Source organism: Lynx rufus, unplaced genomic scaffold, assembly GCF_022079265.1.
Source record: "Lynx rufus isolate CCGP_SWC_20201006 ecotype Redwood Valley unplaced genomic scaffold, mLynRuf1.p SCAF_7, whole genome shotgun sequence".
Lineage (NCBI taxonomy): Eukaryota > Metazoa > Chordata > Mammalia > Carnivora > Felidae > Lynx > Lynx rufus.
Window position 1 is genome coordinate 96,376,845 of NW_025814889.1, and position 16,192 is coordinate 96,393,036.

Genomic DNA, 16,192 nt, shown 5'->3' on the forward strand with positions numbered 1-16,192 from the left:
CATCACACTGCTGCCTTTCCTTTGTCTGGTGTGTGATCAGCTACATGAAACTTGTCTTCAGAACAAAATGTAAATCCATACCCGATAGGAGAGATTCTTTCTTATTTTACTTGTGAGTAGTTGAGAAGCTTGACTGTCCTGTGGGGCAAATTTTCCTTGGTGAGAATTTCAGACATTTTGTGTGTTTTAGAGAGTATCAGTGTTTGCTTTATCCTTTTCCTCTTTTTTTTTTTTTTTTCGTTAAGGAATATAACACACAGGGGCTTAAAGCAAAGTCAAACAAAGGACCCCACATCACACCCATGATTGGATCAGTTGTTGGCTCATGTATAACTTCCTTTGTTGCTTTAGTGCTCTTCCCTTCCTCCTCCCAAGACTCAGACACCTTTTGTGCTTTCTCCACCATGTTTATGATCCTAAAAACCAGAACCACTTGGCACATGCTTTTCCACATGTGTCTCCTCCATTTTTTAAAATGTTTATTTATTTATTTTGAGAGAGAGAGTGAGTGGGAGAGGGAAAGAGAGAGAATCCCAAGCAGCCTCCTCACTCAGTGCGGAGCCTGATGTGGGACTTAATCCCACCACCCTAGGATCACGACCTGAGCTGGAATCAAGAGTCAGAGGCTTAACTGACTGAGCCACCCAAATGCCCTTGTCTACTTCATTTTTATTTCCTTTGTTCCAAACAGCTTTTAAAAAATTTTTTTTAATTTATTTTATTTTTGAGAGAGAGAGGAAGAGAGAGAGAGAGAGTAAGGGAGGGACAGAGATAGAAGGGGAGAGAGAATCCTAAGCAGGCTTCACACTGTCAGTATAGATCCTGGTGTGGTTCTATCTCATGAACCCTGAGAGAGATCCTGACCTGAACCCAAATCAAAAGTCAAGACACTTAACCAACTGAGACACCCAGGTCCCCCCGCCCCACCTCTCAAGCAGTTTCTTGACCGCCTTTAGCTTCATGTGACTTTCTACCCCCTCACAATGTCAGCATACATAAGGCTTGTCCTGGCCCAAGCCCGACCTCCTGCCCCATTTTTACCCTCAGCACCATCACTCACTAGCCCCATCTCCCATTGTTTCCCAGTCAAATTGCTAAGAGGGGACTCTGATGGGCTGAGCTTACTTTTTCACATGAGGGTCTGACGAGTGATTGTGAGACTTAAGATTTGCTCCTCTTGTTTCACAGATTGTCCCCAGGGGAACCATGTCATACATGGATCCTCAGAAGGGGGGGGGGGTGGGGGGGTGGGACAGGTCATTAGGGCATGAACTCCCCAGGACATGATAAAAGCTCAGTGCTTGGCAGAGCCTTTTTTAAAAGACAAAACAGGGGCGCCTGGGTGGCGCAGTCGGTTAAGCGTCCGACTTCAGCCAGGTCACGATCTCGCGGTCCGTGAGTTCGAGCCCCGTGTCAGGCTCTGGGCTGATGGCTCAGAGCCTGGAGCCTGTTTCCGATTCTGTGTCTCCCTCTCTCTCTGCCCCTCCCCCGTTCATGCTCTGTCTCTCTCTGTCCCAAAAATAAATAAACGTTTAAAAAAAAAAAAGACAAAACAGATGGATAAATATGTATTTTATGCATAGATGATATATGTATTATATATGTGAAAATATATGTATGTACATATATGTATATATGTGTGTGTGTATATATATGTATATGTATATATAAAGGGTTTTATTAGCATAGTGATCAAGGATCTATCTCAAATGTTACTAATTTCTTCTTGGTAGATTCCAGAAACTGGACAAAGCAAGCTGATATTGTGGTGACACTAATAGAATTGGTATATATGAGTCAAACACTTTCAAAGAGCATTGATAATGGGGAGTGTTTGTGTTTTAAGGAAAATATATTGAGATGGAGAGAAGAGGCAAAGAACATGTAGTGAAAATGATGGAGGGTGAGGTTCTCAAAGCACTAACAAGAGTTTACATTTGCCACCTTCCCTTAGCTGAAGAGTAAAATTGAGTTGCCATGTCTATGGAAAACAAACGTAAAAATTGGTGGTTGGAAATGGTGGACATTTTTTTTTCCTGCAAAAAGCTTATTGTTTCCATTTGGTCCACTACTCAGGAGAAGGCTCCAGGGTGGTTAAAAAGCTGCCTAGTGCCTGCAGGGAGGGACGCAGGCAGAAGTCTTGGCACCAGGGGATGCTAGAAGGGCCTCTCAAAGAATGAGGTTTTGGAAGAGATACCTATGTGGCCCAGCCTGGGGGGCCGCCAGCCTGTGGAGTTAGCCAGGTGGTTGCCATCTTCTTGCTGGGTTTCACCTGCTCATCTAGGGAGTGGTTCTCTAGGAAGTCACAGAGCTGGGGGTCTGCGTTGGCAGAACCTGGGCATGAGATCCAGAGGGCCTGTTTCAGGTTCTTCTCCAGAACCATGGCGGCTTCCATGGCACCCAGGGTTTAACCCACTCACCCTGGGATGGCTTCTGTGTGTCCTGGAAGAGGGCCAGGCTGCTGTGTTGTTTTGTGTCTTCAAGAGGTGCTGGGCATCCTCATGCTTCTCCTTGGCCAACTTGGGGAAGAAGTGCTCCGTGCCTTTCAGAGCCACACGAGCATGGTGGAAATAGAAGCCCAGAGAGAGGTAGGTACAGGAGGCCAGCAGATGCATGCCGACCAGGCTGTTGATGGTGGCCTCCACCTCGGTGGAATAATTCTGACCAAATTGGGAGCTCAGCATTGGTGGGCGATAAACAGGCTATGCTCAGAAGATGGTGTTGGCTGGTTCCAGAGGCAGCGGGTGGCTGAGAAGATGATTCCAAAGGTTATGTATGAACGGAAAAGAGGTTGGAGGGTGGTGGGAGCCTGGGTCTGTTCCATTCAAACGCTGTTGCAACAGGACACAGACTTGCAAGACCCGCAGCTGGAAATGGTAGAGATTCTACACAGAGAAGGCTCTGGATGGAGCTGAAACATTCCAAGATCTGGCCCCTGTTTGCAGGGCTAGGGGGTGCTTAGTTTCAAGGGCCCTGATGTTCAAGAGGCTGAGGTTGGCAGGAAACCGCCAATTCATCATTATACAGGGAGAAACTACTCTCATATGACTCACAAAACTCCCTGTTGTCATGACCCCAGAGAGGCTAAATGCTAACCTAAATGTTATTTGGTGGATATAGTGTCAAACCAAACGGTGTTTAAGAGAGTCTGGAATCCAGGGGCATTATAACCCTTTCCTGGGACAGTGCTGAGTCCAGATTGACTACCTCTAACAACAAAGAGATTAAAAATAACAAAATGATTAGAACACTGGAGCCAGACAGTCTGGGGTTCAAGTCCCGACTCCACTGCTTCCTGGCTGGGTAATCAACCTCACTGTGCCTGTTTCATCATCTAGAAAGTGAGTCTCCAAATACGACCCATCTCCCAGGGTTGTAGTAAGGATTACCGAAGAGAAGGCACGTGTTGTGTTTAGCACAGGCCCTGGCACACGATTTGTGATCATGTGTCACTTATTATTACGTCTTCCCCCTTCCCTTTTGTCACAGTCTGTTTTCAGTTTCCAGTTGAACTATTATTGTTTAGCTCTTTAGCTATGTTAACACCATGCTGCCACCTTAACAAATACTGTAGCTCAAATGTCGCAAGAAGTAATCCTTAGGTGAAAACGACTTCAGTTCCCGATTTAAAGACTGTTGCCTATACCAAAGCTTTCTGGGCAGAGCGACATCCTTCTTTCGGGAAAGATTTCATAGAAAGCAATCATAGTCCCATTTGTGTGTGTGGGAAGCTGCCACAATACAGATACAGATCGTCAGTTGCCTTGGTGCTTCTTGTAAGTTGCCAGAGTGAGGAAGATGCCTATCAGGAGAGGTTAGATCTGGAAAGCACAAACCCAGGACCTGTGGAAAGTAGAGAGAAAAGAATCATTCCTTAATGCCTTTTATGTCATTGCTGCTGTGGCTTCTCTGAATATGAGTTTGAGGATAGCTAAGGGCTAGCTATTTTTGTGTGTGTGTGTGTGTGTGTGTGTGTGTGTGTGTGTGTTTATATATGTGTGTATGTGCGAGCGTGCACACAAGCCCATGGAGTGCTGGGGCTCAAGCTCGGGTTCTGGTGCATGTGGGTGTGGGGCACAGGTGCTAACGAATCCCAGGTGGGCCTGGCCCATTGTCTCCAGTTTGCCATGAAGTAAGTTAGGTTTCCTTTCAGTTTACAAAAAATAAAGATGCAATTTCTAATCGAAATAGGCATTTTTCTAGTGCTGATGGCTTTCTGAGAGCAAAGGAAAAAGATGTCAACACAATAATAACTTAAAATAAGCTCCTTAGAGTGGCTTCTGGCAGCATGCTACAATCTGATTTTCCAATCCGAAGCTTGGAACCTCCGGTCTGAGAAGCAGATTACTTAAAATTGACGTGGTCCTGAAAAATCCAGCATGAGATGTCCCAGCAAATTAGTCTGGTGATAAAATTAGGGGCCGTTCTGACAGGTGGAGAGCAATTCAATTCCCCTTAATAATTAGTTAAGGCTTTCTGGACCCTGAGCAGGCAAATATATGGTGAGAGATACAGACAGAGATGGAGTACCGATGGTTGGGGTTGTTGTAGGGATTGGCACGATGTAGTGTGAGGTGCTGAGGGTTTAGGGAGGGAAGAGAACTGAAATGCAGAATAATAGATATTGAAACCAGGGCCAAGAAGCCCTCCGGGGGATTCGTGTTGAATACTGTATTTTCTGTGATAGTCTTGAAAGGATAAAGCAGGGGGAAAGAATCAACACAAGCAGAGAAAATGAAAAAATTCCAGTCTATGATGAAAAAACAGCAGGCTCAAAGTGTGCATTACCATGAACCCGAAAGAGGAGAGGGAGCAGGGAAGGTGTCGGCACGCTGAGAACCGTCGATGGGTGCCACTCAGGCGAGTCTCTGATTGACAGCGCTGCTGAGAAACATGATTGATTACCCAGAGGTCCACCACTGCCTGCAGACATGCCTGAGCCATGTGGCCACGAGTGTCGGGAAGGCCTAATTGCCTCACCAATAATAGCAGAGGAAAACATTCATTAGTGCAAATACTTCTCCATAGAAGACCTGAGAATGAATGCCCTGGATTGAGAGGGCACTGTTTCTAAAATCCTGTGCGAGAGAATGCGAATCACCCCCTGTTCTCCCCAACCCAAATAGAAGAAATTCCTGGATAAACAGAAAAAGAAGTAGCCCTCGATTAGATGGTGCGATGTGCGTGCAGACAGTTCAGAGAAAATGGAAGTGCGTGGGGGGCAGATGGCATGTGGAGGAAGAGAAAATTATGACTGTGATATGGTAGCTGTTAGGTTTGTCTGAAACTATCCAGCTTTCTGTCATTGGCACTTTCATATTTTAACCTTGGCATTAGCTTTGCTGCATTTCTGTAGTTTTCACAATTGCTAGGTTATTGGGGAAGAAGAATCAGCAATACATTTTTTTTCAATTGACTAGAAATAAACGCATTTTTCTTTGAGGGCTATTATAACGATTATTCCTCAACAGTATGCATGCATATTTAATTATATTTTTGGTGTGTGTGTGGGGGTGGGAGTTATGTCAATCCATCTTACTCTCTTGGAAAGAGGCCCTGAGCTCTGACTTTAATTATGCCACTCTTGTTTGCTTAAATTGATTTTGAATATTATTGTGATTGTGTTTTGTTATGGATGTACTTTCTTCTGGTTGAAATTAAGGGAGTACATGTACCTTCCGTCCTTCTCAAGGGGCTATGTCCTCTTTTATTTATTATTTATTTATTTTTAGTCCATGGAATCTGAAATGTAAATAGGTAAATGCAATGTCAGAGGGTAAGGTAAACAAGGGAGATTCAAAACAGTCAGAATTTGCTTCAAGTTGGAAAATTCCCTGACCTGCCAAGAAAACTCATTTGACTTCAGATGATGTCAGGGAACCACTTCAGTCCATCTCGCAGCCTTAGTTTTCTCCTCTGTGAGTTGGGGATAATAATATCTCTTCTGCCTTCCTCCTGGGAGTATTTTGAGGATTCAATGAAATCAATGGAACATTGCCATACAGTGTACTTTATTCTTATCTCTCTCAAAACAATAATCAAAGAGTCTACACCAAAAGCCTGGAGTTTACTCAGACTCCTGGCCCACTTGGAGGACCTTGGTTGCTTTCTCTGGTTTTTCTTTCAACGTGGGAGGCAGTGTGTGGTGTGCTTAAGAGTGCAGAAGCCTGGGGTGAATTCCGGCTTTAAACACTTGCCAGCTGAGTGACTCCTACAAATGATTTGTCTTTTATGCCTCAGTTTCCATATCTGGGATACGGGGGGTAACTTTACTACTGCTTTTTAGGATTGTTAAAAGGATTAAGTGAGCTAATATATTAACAGTACTTAGAACACCGTATAGGAAATGCTACATAAGTGCTTGCTAATATTATTCTAATTTTTCTCACTTCAACTGGTCTCTCCTTTTTGTCTACCCGCATGTTCCAAATCTTTGTATTACCTTTTGGTTAATACCCTTCTCCATTCCCCTTGGCCAAGACTGTCTTTAGGCCCTGAAATTGTCTGATTTTTTTACACTGTATTGGTTATTTATTGCCATATAACAAATGACCACCAAATTGAGCAGCTTGAAACAACAATTTACTATCTCACAAAGTTTTTGAGGGCCAGGAATTAGAGGGGGCTTAGCTGGGTGGTTGTGGATCAGGGCCTGTCATGAAGCTGGAGTCAAAGTATTGACCAGGGAAAGCTTAGGGCTGGAAGATCTATTTCCAATATGGTCATGCGCATGGCTGTTGGCTGGATGCCAAAGTTTCTTACAACATGTGTCCCTCCACTAGGCTGCCAAGTGTCCTCAAGATAGGGCAGCTGGCTTCCCCCAAATCAAGTGGCCCAAAGGTAGAATCTGCCATGCCTTTTATGATGTAGCCTCAGAAGGGACATACCATCACTCTTTTTTTTTTTTTTTTTCAACGTTTATTTATTTTTGGGACAGAGAGAGACAGAGCATGAACGGGGGAGGGGCAGAGAGAGAGGGAGACACAGAATCGGAAACAGGCTCCAGGCTCTGAGCCATCAGCCCAGAGACCATCACTCTTGATGTAGTCTCTTGTTTTCATTGCCCAACCCTGCCACCCTATGGGAGGGGACACATGGGATAGAGGCCAGGAGTCAGGCTTCACTGGAGGCGAAGGAGGTTGGCTGCCATATACTGAGGTTGTGTTCAATTTTATTTCTTCAAGACCCTCTCGAACAGCTCCGCCACACTGGGTCTAGTGTACTGTCTGTAGAAGTCCTCCTCATGAGAGCACGGGAGTGGCAGCACATGTGGAAGAATGGATAGACTTTGGAGCTAGAGGGAGCTGGGTTTGAACTCCTGCTCCACCAAATACACTCGGGGGCCATGAGCGCTGACCAGTCTCTCTGCGTCTCAGTGCTCTTACCTTAAAACGGGCACGATATTTACCCACCTTGTTGGTTGGGGGGATTACCAGTGATTACAGGGCCCAGGTGCTAGCTGGTGTAAGCTGGGGTTGCATCTATAGATGTGATTATTATTATCATGTGTTAAGTAGCTGGTGTTCCTCGATTCTGTGTAATCATTCGTTAAGCTCATTTAAAATGAATAAAAGACCTTAAGGAGTGCATAAATCAGGGAATTTCAGGCTCCATGGTGGGCTGGGTTAAAGGAGCTTTTCAAAAATATATGCGTGTATGTGTGTGTGTGTGAGTGTGTGTGTGTGTGTGTGTGTGCACTTTTCAGTTTCATGTAACTCCTGCATGCAGCTCGCTTCTTCAGTTGAAACATTGCCCTCTCCAAGGCCTTCCCAGGCCAGTGAGTCTCAGCTAAGATTAGAGGGTGCGGGTTGCATCTGGACTGTGTTGGCTCAATCCCTGAATGGCTGACGGTGGTAGGAGTGTTCACCGTACATACCACTCAGTTGGCATATTTGGGTAGTTTTTGCTTCTTTCAGTAAAATTCCTGCCATGTGCTGGACACTGTGCTCAATACTTTGCTTATTTTTGCTCATTTAACCTCACAAAAAAACCTTTGGGATAGGTGCCATTATTGTGCTCATTTTGAAGATGAGAAGACTGAGGTTCAGAGACCTTAAGAAATCTGCTAAAGGTGACACAGCTGATCATGTTACCTGCATAAGCACCAGCCGTGGATGCTTTAACTTCCCTGAAATTGAGCAATCAGTTGAAGAGTAGGAAGAAAAAAGCAAATATTGTAGGTCTGGGTTTATTTCCCGGACGACCAGAATAGATTCTGAATAAGGTTGCTTACAGGACTCTCAAGTGTACTTCTCTCTCTTTTTTTAAAAAATTTTTAAAATGTTTTATTTTATTTAAAAAAAATTTTTTTTAACGTTTATATATTTTTGAGACAGAGAGAGACAGAGCATGAACGGGGGGAGGGTCAGAGAGAGGGAGACACAGAATCTGAAACAGGCTCCAGGCTCTGAGCCATCAGCACAGAGCCGACACGGGGCTCAAACTCACGAACCACGAGATCATGACCTGAGCCGAAGTCGGCCGCTTAACCGACTGAGCCACCCAGGCGCCCCAAAATGTTTTATTTTATATTTGAGAGACAGAGACAGCATGAGCAGGGGAGGGGCATAGAGAGGGAGACACAGAATCTGAAGCAGGCTCCAGGCTCTGAGCTGTCAGCACAGAGCCCGACGCGGGGCTCGAACTCACAAACTGAGATCATGACCTGAGCCAAGGTCGGAAGCTCCACCGACTGAGCCACCCAGGCCCCCCTCAAGTGTACTTCTCTTAAAGACACTCTCCATCGTTGCTCAAGAAGCCACGTCTGTAGCACTGCCACGTGACATAGGTGATATCATACACAGGTTGAAAATAGCAGTCACAGAACTAAGACTTGGCATTTTAAAAAGTCATTCTCTTTACAGAATTCTCAGCATATTTGAAATTCACAGTTCTTGTATGTGTTCGGTTCACTTAAGGCTTTATGGAGCCAGGACTTAAACCAGCCAGTCTGACTTCAAGGCTAAGCCATGTCACAGGGTGCCTGGAACATGTACCTGGCCCTGGCGAGGTAGAGCCATGTCCCAAACTGTGTAGCAATTTCGCCCGGCCTGCCGGGTCCTGTGTTCTTCCTGTCCTGCCTGAGGCCTGCCCCTTGTGGGATAGATGATGGAGGGAAATAAACACAGCTGCGCTGAAGCTTGAAAAACAACTGCCAGGGATTTGTCCCTCTCTGGCTTTTTCTAGTCGCCAAACGATTTATTTCTTGATTTTTTGATTTAACGGAATTGCACCCTTTGTGATTCGTTTGCTGTGAGCGTAAGTACACAGCTAAACAGAGACTCTAAAACAAAACAGCCCCAAATGGGGACTGGGATATTTGAAAAGTGCAATCACCAGCCCAGCAGGCACATTCAATTTGGGTGAGCTTGTGAATATTCTACTCCGCTCCATCAGAGAGAGAGAGAATCCTCTCATTCAGCATGGACTGGCGATGATTCTAACCTCCTCTTCTCATCAAAGCAGAGGAAGGCTATTTTGCCACCCTCCTCTTCCCCCACCCACAGCCCCACATGTCAACACAACTTTCTGGGACTGAAATGCCAAGGCCTCGAAGATGTTGAATAGATACATAGTATGGAATGGATGTGACTTCCAAGCCAGCATCTCACTTTTTGGGGGGTCTTCTCTGTTTCCTCTTGCGCTACATGACTCTGCAGGAGTCCCCTAGGTTTGCAAAGAAAAGGAAGGAGGGGGACAGATCAGAGACACAGGCAGGCTCCAGACCTCCAGTAGAACTGTTTGGCGGATACTGGTAGAGCAGATGCCACCATGCGCTTACCTCCCGCGCCCCCGACTGTCCACATGGGGGTTTCCCGACCTCAGGAACCTGTGGCGACTTAGCTTTTGTTTGAGCTGGAGGATCACCGATGCTGTTTCTTTCCTAGGAGGCATTTGCAATTATTGCAACTTGCAGAAGTATAACTGGGGTGGCTCCACTTCTCCACCTTCCTAGAAATTTCAGGTGACCCTAGCATTTCTCATTTCATGGGAGAAAAGGCATGACTTATGGATCCTGCTTGGTTTCAGAATGTAGCTAAAAGGAATACATTACTAACAGGAGTTGTGAGCGCCACACTACCTATTTTTAGATAGGTGAATCTTAATTGGAAACATCACAAATAGAAGGTGGAGGAAGAATGAAAGGGAAAAGTTCTGCTTTCTTAACAGGGAAGAAAACTTAACGGTGGGGGGCGGCAAGTTTTTATCCTTAGTTCTATTTTCCTCATCAGTTTTGCTGGCAGATGGTCACCTTGATGAATTGTGGGCTTTGTTGTGATGTGGGCCCAAGCTTTAATTTTTTTTCCCTTCTCTGCCTTTTTAGGAGACGCACCTTAGAAGGCAAATATGTTTTCTCCCCTACTGAGCTAATTGTATCCCATTCCATTATCCTCCATTGATTTGCTTTCCCAGGTTTTGAATGAAACTGAGATATATGTGGCTGTTTGGGTACTTTGTGACTCCTGCATAAACACCAGTTGTTGATGCTTTAATTTCTCTGAAATGGAGCGGTAAATTGAAAAGTAGAACAAAACCAAATATTTGTTGTGCGGGGGTCATTTCCCAGATGACTGGGATGGTTTCTGAGGAAGGTCACATTAGGATTTTCAAGAGCGCTTCTTCTGGAGAATCTAAATATCTTTCTCTGCTCAGGAGGCCACGCCTCTTTTTCTTTTTCTTTTTCTTTTTTTCTATCTATGTAGCAACTTCCATCTGACATAGATGATATTATACACAGGTTGAAAACAAGAGCAGAAGAATTAAATGATTGGGTTTTTAAAAAGTTATTCTCTCTACAGAAGTCTCGGTGTATTTGAAATGCATAGTTCTTGGAAGTATTTAAAAGATGTCAGGCTTTATGGAAGAATCATTTTCATGCCAAATGTTCTCTCTACCTGAAGTTCAGCTCAATGGCTGAAAGGAAGGGAGCCTGAGAATTGAAAGAAAGACAAAAGGGGAAATTGATTTGGAAAAGGTTTCTCCTTTTCAATTTTTGGGCTTGGCGGGTTTTTTAGATGTGCATGAATGCCTCAGTAGGATGTTGTCTGATTATAACATGGCTCCCACAGCTGGGGAAAACATTAGCACAGTATGGCTTGGTGTCACTGACAAGGACAGGAGTTGCACTAAATTCTAACTTCTTTCACAGGGAATGAGATATGAGTATTTTACTTTAAAATGATTTCCAGGAACATGAAGGATTAAAATTATTTTCCACGAGTCCTGTCTGAGAGGTGTATGGATTTATACAGAAGAGTGTTGTTTTGTCTTCAGACCTATTCCCAACCCTGCAGGGAAGTGATGAGATTTTATTCATTCCTTTTTGCCTGGAGAAAGGGATCCAACTGTACTGAGTACCTGTTAGGTGCTAGGCATTGGCCCAGGTGCTTTCCAGATGACATCATGTGATCTTCTCAGCACTGTATGGTTGTCTTATTTCCCTCAGTTTCAAATGAGGAAACAGAAGCCAACCTCCATGCTTCCTACACATGAGGTACTTAGTACCTTGCACTGAGGTGTGTTGGTGAAGTGTGGGGTCCCTAGGGCTAGCCTTCCATAATCTGAATCTCTGCTGTGCCACTTACTGGCTGTTTGATCTTGGAGAGATGACTATGTCTGTAAGCTTCAGTTTCCTCAACCATAAAATAGGGATACTAACAGCCATTTAGTTACTTGAGAAGGTGAGCATTATATGACATTATCCATGTGATATGCTATTATGTTCCTGTTATTGTTACAGTTAAATGAATGGATGGATGCTATTATCAGTTTCCTTAGGGCCATGAACTGTAGGGTAACCATATTCACTCATCCACCGCTAAAAGACATCAGGGCCCAGTAATTAGCAATGTTTGGTCCCTGTTGGTCATGATGCAAGATGTATGGGATTACATTTGGAGCCCTTGGAGACCCTGGGCTGGGTCTCCTCATTCCAGTGTGCCCTGAGATTTTGGCTGCTATTGAATTGCAGCTCTTTTCTGGATTGTATTCTCTGAGTTCCACTTCCTTCTGTATGTTGAACAGGCACGCATCGATGGATGTTAGACCCATTGTTGTTGCTCTTTGTATTGAATATCATGATAGTTTTGGTGGAAGCAAATCACTCCTCTAGAATGTGAAGAGGGCTTTCTGCAAGGCGAGAAAATGGTGGGAAGCCCTATCCTGGGGTGCATAGGACAAATAAAAACAAATAATTTCCAGGAGTTAAATTTTCACTCTCCCTGAGGCTCCCTAGGTGTAATAGTTTATTTTCATTATGCTCTTGTAAAGGCAGCACCAATATTAACAATGTGAACAAAACAAACTAACGTTTTTGTTTGCCACCATCTGAAAGTTCCTTAGGGCCCATAGACTCATTTGCAAGAATTCATGTGCGCAAAACTCATTTGCAAAAGCAAATAAAATATGTGATCACAAATGCTCTTTACCTGACTGGCCTAGGGGACTAGCTGAAAATGAGTTTGTGCCTTTACGTTTACTCTATGGCGTAGCGTAGCCATCTCGGGCTGCCCGTCTCCTTACCAAATGAACTCTCATCAAGCCACTTTATTTATGTCAGACAACTCGAATGGCTTGAAATCCTGATATAACACAGATGGTTGTTATGTCACTGTACTGATTTGTGACTTTCCTTTTAGAAAAATAGCATTCAATCATCATGCTCTGTGTCTTTGAAAATATCTTTGAAAGTTCATTCCTTAAGATGTCCAGCAAAGGAAACATCCCTGTGTTCAGCTAAGTTTGGCTTTTATGTCCCTTTGGGTTTGTAGATGTTGCTTTGTTTCCTGATGAAAATTTAGGCTACAAGTAGGATAGGTGACAATGCCTGGGAAGCCGGAGTTAAGAAAATTAGAAAAAAGAAACCCTTACATATAAAGTATGTAGTACATAGGGATAATTGGAAGCTACCAGAAAACGTACTAAAATCTCAAGGTCTTTGGACTTACTTTTTTGATAGCAATTACAATATGAGGCAGGGGGGTGCCTGGGTGGCTCAGTTGGTTAAGCGTCCGACTCTTCATTTCAGCTCAGGTTATGATCTCACGGTTCGTGAGATGGAGTCCGTGTGGGGCTCTGCGCTGACAGTGTAGATGGAGTAAGACAAATACATATCTGCCAGACTTTGTGGTACATACCTATAATTTTTCTCCACCCTTAAATTTGTGGTTTGCTTTAGTCTGATTGATTGATTTACTTATTCAACAAATAATATTTGTTGAACACCTGTATATTCCAGGCTCTTCTCTGGGTGACAGGGATACAAAAATGAACAAAGCAAACAAAAATCCCTGCCTTCAAGGAGCGTATATTGTAATGGGGGAGTAGACTTAGTCGAGTATTATATTTGGATACGTTACTTCCCCCACCCCACCCCCCGGTATTGCTGACAGTATTTCATCATAAAGTTATTGAGTGTCCTTTATGGTCTGAATTCTGAAGTGTAATTTTATCAAATGCAGGAGCCTTAGACGTTTTTCCCTTGGCTTTTGGAAATCAGAAAAAATGGCATTTGCTTTTTGGTTAAATTTTAATGGAATCCATCCACTTCTTAGGATTTTGTTTGTTCTGGTTTGTGGCAACATTTTTTCCAGTCCCGGAGGCATAAGCCATCTTCCTGTTGAACAATTGTGGACCTTTACAACTCTAGTCTGGGGACACCTGGTTGCAGGTGCTACTGTTTGATGAAGGTGGTACCAACTGGCACAGAACTGGATGACATTATGGTCACCAGTTACACCAGAACCAGAAGCAACTGACTCACACCTCAGTTGTATGAAGTGTAACATTCTTGGTAACAATTGATAGTAAATTTTGTGAATGATGAATGTTTCTTTTTAAAAAAATTCCATTGGATCAAGATAAAGATTAGTCTTATAAGTTAGAATAATGTCAGTCTTACTCTTCTATGTTCTTCTATGTTTTCTTGGATGGGAAGGAAAGAGGATGGATTACAGAAGCTCCCTGAAAGTTATGCAGAATTCAGGGTATGCGGCACATTGCTCGTTGAGGAGGGCAGCATGTGGGTGCATCATAAGTCAAGAAGGAGCAGAGACAGAGACTTCCTGCCTTTATGTTTCCATACTCTTCCTCCAAAGGCCTGGTTCAAACCCTTAGCAGAGCTGCTAATTGCTAATGAATTGCAAAGTTGATGGATTTTTACATTTCATCTCTTCTCAATTCCCTTCTGCAAACCCCCAGGTGGAAGTGTCAATCAAGAGAACTGCCTAAGGTGAGGAAGGGAGAAAAGGTGAGGCAGAGAGGAGAGGGATAGTCTATTCCAGGCAGATAAACAGCTGTTGAATAAGTGAGGCATCTCCTGGCCCGAGGAGCATGTAATGAAAGCAAATAGAAAATGAGTTCATTCCTAACTGTTTCTATCAGATTCCCCCGTCCCTTTAACCAATTCTCTGTTTACCTTCTGCTCTGCTTGGTTCTTGCCACCGAGGAGATCCAACTGTTTTCAAAGAGCACAATCTGCCTTGTGTTTCAGCCAATGTTGCCATCTTGATGTAAATACTATCAGTTGCAGCCTGTTACATCTTCCTCCCCTGAATAAGGGAGTTGCTTCCGGACTCTGGAATTCCTCTAAAGATAACATAACATAAGCAAAGAGAGTGCATCTCACATTTGGAATCCCACCAGCAAGGACTCCTGGAGGCAGCCAGGATGTACCGCTGGAATCAAGTATTTTCCAATCCCCCACATTAAAAAAAAAATGTATAAGAAAAATGTCTTGTGGTTGGACCTGCTGGAGCAGAAGATCAAAGAAATAGTTACATAAAACAAAAGGCATTGTTGCCTTATTCATCTGGCTATTGAAAGAACTCCCATAATTTCAGCCTCCGGGCGGTATGTGTATGTCCCTGGCTTTCAGTAGCAAAAATGTATTTGCTAAACAACTTTAACAAGCTCGGGACTTGCCTACAATGACTATAAATGTACCTGTCCCCAGTAATGTTTGTCTCTGTACTTTCCACTTTCTTCTCTCTGTGGGGACAAGGCAGGTTTTTCAGAATCATCCCCACCTTTAGGAAGCGTGGCATTTAAACTTATAGGCAGAAAGATGCCTCCCACAGCCTTCAATATTTACAGAGGTTCCTAGTCATCTCTGAGTAACATATTGCACCAGGGTTTTCTTTTTTCCCATCATCAAGCCTCAGATCTACGGTGACCACTGTAGTCCTTTCCCTGATATTGTCTTCACCGAGCACTGGTTCCCTATTGTGTTTATAAAGCCTTAATTTACCATCTTTCATAAGGGAACGGAATCGGCAGTGAATAGAAGCTACCGAAAGTTGGATCTATTTTTCTCCAGTAATTTAGGAATCTGTGAATAATCATTTTGGCGGTTACTGAGAATTGTGGAATCCCAACTAATTCCATATACATGGAGGAGACTCCCTAAAGATCTAATTATAATATTTACATGTCATTAGTTTGTTGAGAAGTCTCATCTTGTTGGGGTTTATACCAACGGTAAAATGGTTTTATTTTCCCCACTCACTGCTTTCAACTGTGTTGTGTTGAATTCTACTTTCCTGCTGGGAAGCAAGTTCCTTAGCAACATCTAATTTGCTGTCATTTTCAATTATTAGTACAGTCTCATTTGGGTATTTAAAGCCTAGTCCCATTCATTTAAAAAAAGATTAATCTCAAACTTGATTCAAAGTGTATCCTCCTTCTCCCTCTGTTATTTGGAGTGAATGTGTCTGTGTGTAAATGTGCGTGTGCTGGTTCTGAGACACCTTTTCTTCTCTCTTCAAAGACTTCGTTCCTCTACAGTTAGAAGCTAAAAGGAGGGAGGGAGGTGGCTGAGAACTTTTTACAGGATTGTTAGAACCAGGATTACCCGGGTCTAGACAGATCCTTTCTGCTGGGGTGGTCTCTGTTGATATGGTCTCTGCAGAGCGTGATGTATAGTTTCTTGGGGCTGCACCCTTCCCCCCACCTCCATCCTTACAGACATGTGCCCTGCATCCCCTTGGCCTTGTCAGTGGCCACACCACCAACCCCTTCTCCAGGCTGTGCGCACCAGAGCTTGGGAATGAACCCCTCACAAAGCAGGAGTGTTGGGAGCCACTTCTGCCTCCTGAGGGCTGAGCAGAATTAGAGGGGGTGAGGCCTCTGCATTTTCCTCCCAGGCACATCACATTGGATTCCACCAAAATCTCTAGATTTTGCTGGGCATCTG

General features: G+C 43.9%; 1 protein-coding gene and 1 pseudogene across 2 annotated transcripts in view; one reads left to right on the top strand and one right to left on the bottom strand.

The window, feature by feature from the left end:
• TPH2 (tryptophan hydroxylase 2) overlaps window positions 1–16,192 on the top strand; it is a 103,796-nt gene that overhangs the window by 11,682 nt on the left and 75,922 nt on the right. The gene's annotated exons all lie outside the window — the stretch shown is intronic.
• On the bottom strand, window positions 2,198–2,684 carry LOC124501187 (ferritin light chain-like; annotated as a pseudogene).